The sequence below is a fragment of the Cottoperca gobio genome, chromosome 19 (genome assembly GCF_900634415.1).
Source record: "Cottoperca gobio chromosome 19, fCotGob3.1, whole genome shotgun sequence".
Lineage (NCBI taxonomy): Eukaryota > Metazoa > Chordata > Actinopteri > Perciformes > Bovichtidae > Cottoperca > Cottoperca gobio.
The window spans coordinates 19,357,850-19,364,492 of record NC_041373.1 but is presented as its reverse complement, the minus strand read 5'-3'; positions in this window follow the sequence as shown (position 1 = coordinate 19,364,492).

Sequence of the window (6,643 nt, the reverse complement as noted above, 5' to 3'; positions counted from 1 at the left end):
GAAGAACATATTTGGACAGCACCACAGTGGTTAGATTTATGCTTTAATGTTATCTTGGCTGCTACAGGGTTAAAGTTCCAGCCCGGGACACTAAGATGAGCAGAAGAGAGCTCACAGAAGAGAGCTCACAGCCGTCATAACTTTCATTAGGATCGTCTAACTTTCCTTTAAACTGATAATCAGAAAGGTGATACAGCTACATGTGAGCATTATGTGCTAATCGTGTTCTGACCGTGTGCACAAAGGCCAGTCAAACACAATGTACAAAATCAATAACATTGCACATCATCTGTCCATCTTTAGAGATTACTAGATCTTCTCTGATCGCCTCTTTCCAGACGTGAAGGTGTCAACAACACAACATTTAGACAATTAAAGAGAGAAACATACAAAGACATAGAGAGAGAGAGCCATGACGTCAATAATCTCAGCTTCGATTGTGCCACTGTATCTACACGTGTATTGCACTTTGGTTCAGGCCATCATTTCACAGCATCTAAATATTTGACCGGTGCTTTTAGAGGGCATGGGAAAGATCTCAGCTATCGATTCAACTGTGAAACTGACATGTTTGGGTTTGATTTGACGTCAACCAAAAACACCCACCTGTCCCTCTCTGTCCCCTCGGTCCAACTCAGAGTTAAAGCTACGTAATCACAGCAGTGTGTGACAAAGACTTTTAGATTCACCACAGAAGAATAACACTCAATCTGAGACAGACTGCTTATTTGGAGTGAAGCTTAAGTTGTTGTCTGGAGGGATCTTTGTGAAGACAGGGACATTTACTCTGTCAAAGTGCTTATTTCTTTGTATGTGTGACGGTCAGGAGTAACACTTTACACAGTGAACACATCCTGACCTCTCTGTTCTCGCCGGGTCAGCCAGGTCCACTGGATCAATACCTGTCAATGATTTCAGTGAAGTCAGTGGACTCCACCACACGTTGTTTCTTCACTGTATGGTTGCCAATGTATTGTACTTTCTTCCCAACGTTTCTTTCCAATATGTGGTTAAAATGTGCTTTTAACTGGGATTTCAGAACTCACCTCTGAGCTCTGACAAGTGGGAATATGAATAAATGATTGCTCTGTGTTTAAACTAATCAATACTAGCGTTTTCTGACAGAATGCTCTGAGGAGGTGAAAATCAATCCTAAATGTGTATATATTTATATAATTACTGTACTTCATAGAGTGAATTTATTCAAAAAAGGAGAAATTTTGTCAGATTTTACTCTGAAAAGTTAGTTTTTTATAATGAGTCTGTCTATCAAGCCATCTTTTGTGGTTATTTGGCAAAAACAAATCTTCTGCCTGTTTTGTATCGTCTGTTGGACTTAGACCCACTTTTTCTATATCTTTCCATCTGTGTGTCTCTGTTACTGTCATTTTACTGTCATGTCAAGCCAAGTCAAAGTCTTAAACTTCAAAACTAAATCCATCAGCTGACGAAGACTCCAAGAACGGTTGAACGCTGTGGAAAAAGGTTTGTTTTTTGGTGAAACTACAGTTTTTAAAGTCCACACTGAGTTTGACTCTCTTGACTGTCCAGCAGCAGAACTACAGAAATACATTCACAATTTCTAATAAAGCTAAGAATAATAAAATGATAGCAGTCATTGAAGACTGAAGGTTTGAGACTCAGCAGAGCTTTGACGCATTCAGTCAGAGCCAAGGACCTGTGGTATAATGGAGCTGAATGAGAAGCTCTGTATGGAATTCAGGACATAATGTTGTTTTTCTTTGGTTTAGACTGCGTTCAATAAACTGATATGAAAAAAGAAAAGAAAAAGATATAGTGAAGTCAAGTCTGTTTTATTTATTCAGACAGGCAGACAGACAGACAGACAGGCAGACAGACAGGCAGACAGACAGACAGACAGACAGGCAGACAGACAGACAGACAGACAGACAGACAGACAGACAGGCAGACAGGCAGACAGACAGAGACAGAGAGAGATATTTGTACTTCTTAATCTTCTCTCATTATTTCATCAAACATAAATAATTTGAGTTGAATCAGCACCTCAGAGTGAAACCATCTTAAGAGAAAATTGTATATAATTACAATCAGTGCAAGAAAAATAAGTGGCAGTCCTCCGAACATTTACATGTTGGTGTGTTCATCAGTGTTTGACCATAAGCTGGTTGTTCTGGGAGGAAGAACACAGCGTTTGTTCCTTTGACCAACAGTCGGTCACTCGTCTGGACTCACGTTATCGTGGGGGCGGTAGCTAATGCGAACGTTATATCAATAGACCTCAATTTATTTTTCACATCTGCAACATAAGAACACAACAAGAAAACACAAGTTACAACAGCCGACGCAGAATCAAAGCCCCCCCCCCCTTACTTCCATCACCCCATCTTCAAACTCCATCCTCATTTTAATCTCAACTTCCCACCTGTAAAGTTTCGTGACCCCATCTTGCACGTTTGTAATACTATCGAGGTGACAAAATCTGTCTACATATAAACGCATGACACGTGTACACACACACACACACACACACACACACAGTTCATATTAATGAGTGTTTCCTACAGCGGAGGAGGGAATTGTTTGTCCACTGTGCCCTGAGTCTACAATGCCACATTGATCAATGAAGCCTTGAAGTAAAGAACAAAATAAAAGCAAAGGATGAATACGTGATCGTCACGGTTATTAAAATGAAGCTTAACAGCTGCAGTAATCCTTCCATTGATCGTCTACTCACGCTCAATGATGCAGGGTACGGTTGTGCTTCTTGACAACCTACTATGGATTCTACATCATAAAAGAACTCCATTAGAGCATCGGCACATGCTTCTTCTTCAGCTAAGTGATACTTCACATCAATGTGACCGTGCAGGTCATCAATGAATGCGTCTGCTGACACATTCAGCTCGCAGTCCGATCACAGCAGTAACACACATCTCAGGGTGATTCACATGAGACATGTTTGTGCACAGCCTCATGTTGTCTGGGTGAGAGGAGATTTCTCACGTAAGCTCACAACATGGTTATGCAGCGCGGAGACAAGAATATTTAAAGTGTAATTCAAGCAGCTGGCCTGATGCTACTGATATGTGCACAAAACAGGGCGAATTACGAATAATTCAACAAGGTCGTTTGTTCCTACCCTTTAATGCGAAATACTAAATTAGCGGCGCTACCTGTGGGAGGAGATCAACACGTCACACGTGGCCACTGTTACAGCAGATACAAGATTATGATTTCTATGCAGATAACACTCCGTTGTATATTCAGTTATGTCCATTTGCCAACACTTTTTATATTATTATTATTATTATTATTATTATTATTATTATTATTATTATTATTATTATTATTCTCAAACAGTGAAGAGAGCTGCTCCTGCAGTCTAACCACACACAGTTGCGCGGCCGTCGCACTCCGCTGCCCGCAGGTGATTGACCGCCCCGTCACTGGAGCTCCCTGTGGTCCCTGATCTCGATCAAGGCTCGACTCTGTTCTGGGTGAATGAACTCTCCACTGGCTGAAAAACCTAACCCTTCAGACTACACTTCTCCAGACGCACCAGGCTAGGGAAAGAAAAGTCCAGTTTTTACATCACAAAGGGGATAAGACCAGCATACAGAAGGAGAAGAGACGAAACACACATCATAAAAGCATGAGCTGTGCAAATATCTACAGGCTCTGCTGAGTGCCTACAATCAATTACAAACTATTTGATCTGTATGAGCAACATCTTTCAGAAAGAATCATGCAAAATGCCAATTTATTATATTAATAGAATAATAAACTTTATTTATACAGCACTTCAAAACCAGTGATTACAAAGTGCTTTTTAAAACCAACCAAAACACAAGAAACAAACACATGAAAGAGACGTGACACAACAATATAAGTAAAAATGAAGATGCAGAACAACTACAGAGACGTGAAATGACCATAAAGTGACGCAGATGCACAAAAATGACAAATGACACCGTTGTGACTTCTGCGTGACCGTGCCCCGGGGCCCATTGGCCCCTTGACCTGGTGTGCAAACAAATATAATCATTAAACCTTTATGTGAAGCAAAACCTCCATAAAGTTGTTGTTCTTTGGATGTCACAGTGAACGGACTGGAACTCAAACATGTTCAGAAATATTTAAAGCTCTGTGACATTGAGGACGAGTTGTTTGTCCGAGCAATGTGATCGTTGATGTGCAGCACTTTGCTCTGGGCGCTTCACAGCTCGTGTGTTTGTGCTGCAGTACTGCGCTGTCGCCAGTAGTGAAGTGAGAAGCAGCAGATTAAACATGTCACCATGAGTGCTTTCTCTCTGCAAGAGGTTCAGCACAAGCAGAGCATCAAGGTCCTGCAGCAGCAGGATCGAATCAGTCACACTATGGAGATGTGTGTGTGCTCAGCACGCCGGGGGCCATGACATGCATGTGAAGCCGGCTGAGAGGACGGCAGAAGAATAGCTCATGACAGGATAACAGGCAAGAGGCCGGTGCTGGGCTGCAGAGGGGGAAAAGAAACATATATGGCTTGACACGCTTCACACGCTTCACACTTTCCAGTAACACCTTGTCTTCACAACAAAAGCAATATGTCAGCTGCACACCATCAGCAGCTGCAGTCCTCCGTCAGACTCCGTCCTGGATCTGTTCAAACGCATTCGACAGACCTCACAGAACCAAAGTACACAATCAAGTACACAAGCGCTTAAATGAGAAGCGAAGTCCAGTCCGTGCTGTTTGTACCGGTTATGTTCAAGCGTCCATGATGGTGGAGACACGAGAAGAGTCCTGCTTTTTCTGCAAAGGAGGAAATAATGTAAGAATCTGCTCTGACGTTGTGATCCTCAAGCCTTATCTGTAATGGACCTTTACTCTTTAAACTTGGTTTCATATTGACTTAGAAATGTGTCAGAGTTGAAGGCCAAGTAGAGTTCAAGGCTGCGTGTGTGTTTGTGTTGAAAGTTGAAAGAGAAAGTTCATCAGATATTTAAAGGCAAAATGTAAAAACATTGAATTGAAATGACGTTTTAGACATCGCAGCAGTTTTATATCGTGAGACAAAGAGATCAGTGATGGAGATGATCGTGTCGCTGTCTTCCTGCCTGACACTAGTTCACTTGTCTTTGTCTAAAAGTGGCAGAGTTGCATATGAAGTCAATGGAAACACTCAATTAGACGCAAACTGACATGTGAGTTGAAAATGTTTCAGCTTGAGCGAAAGATTCGAGTTCCTCCGGAGCCGTCATGAGTCAGCTTCAGAATCGTGCAGAGACACGAGGAAAAGGGGCACAGACACGAGGAAAAGGGGCACAGACACGAGGAAAAGGGGCACAGACTGGAGAGAAGAGACAGACGTCACCACAGACAGGACCGGTGCGTCTGCTGCTATCTAGCTTACAGCTAACGTCTGCACAGTAAGCACAGCAGATGTTTTGGGGTAAATGGCCAAAGCTCTTAAATTTGTGAGAAAGACACAAGACAAAGATCTGCTTCTGTCTGAACTCTCCTTCAGAGGTGGCTAGCTGTGTCCAGTCTTTATGCATCCATCGGCCGAACACAACATCAACATATAACAACGCAAGTGTGGAATTATGTATCAGCAATAAGCAAATATTAAGAATTCTCCCCTGTGGGCTTCCCCCTCTGCAGCAGACAGAGAGCAGATATCAACATTCACTTTCTCCTGATTAGATTGTCTGAAGAAATACAATTTTATAACCAGAATGTTAAAAACCAGTCCCAGTATCAGTGTCTTCAATCTTCAAACCGCTAAAGTTCTCATTAATCTAATCAAAGATTGTGCCCACGTACTTCAAATGTTCCTTCTCCTACCTGCCGGTTATTGAGCAGGGACATGTTACTGCTTGGTTTTCATTTTGTCGGCCATATTCATTTCAGTTCACTGGATTCTCTGGAAATGCTTCTGACACACAGTTGAACTCACCCAAAAAACTTGTTGACCTCAAACCTCAAACCTCAGCAGAGCAAACACACCTGAACCCTGCTGACTGGACACTGCTTCACATGGATGGGGATGAAGAAACTCAAACCCTTCTGTTATCCTGCGTCTCTGAGCAGCTTCAGTCCCTTCCTATCGTTTTGGGCATACATAGAACTAATTAATCTTTAAGGACAACAGCTTGTTGTAATAATAGCAGCACGTCTGTGTTGCTATGTTGAGAACAGTGGCAGGACATTTTCTCACGGAGGGGTCGTGGAAGATATCCGCCGTCTTCATGTCTCTTCCTTTATAAAGGCGCAATAAGAGGCTGTTGCAGCATCATCTCAGTCGGCTGATGAGCATGTGCAGGGCTGACTGTGATCATGTGAAGGGCCTGGATAACAATGCTAATAGTGCCAGTGGGAGCTGACTGAAGAGACAACTCTGCCATCATTCTGTGCAGCAGCACTGTGGTTTTAATGTCTCTGCGTTTACTCTGCAAGGATGCAGTCATTTTGTTTTTTTGATGGATGCATCTAAAATTGCCATGAAAAAAACATTTGCTGTGAGAGTTCAGGTACGTACAGTCTGCTGTTAGTTACACAAGGCACTCAGACGGTTGCTCTCTGTCTCTCTCTCTCTGTCTCTCTCTCTCTCTCTCTCTCTCTCTCTCTCTCTCTCTCTCTCCGGTGCAGTCGTGCGTCCTGCCGCTCTGACTGACTCGTT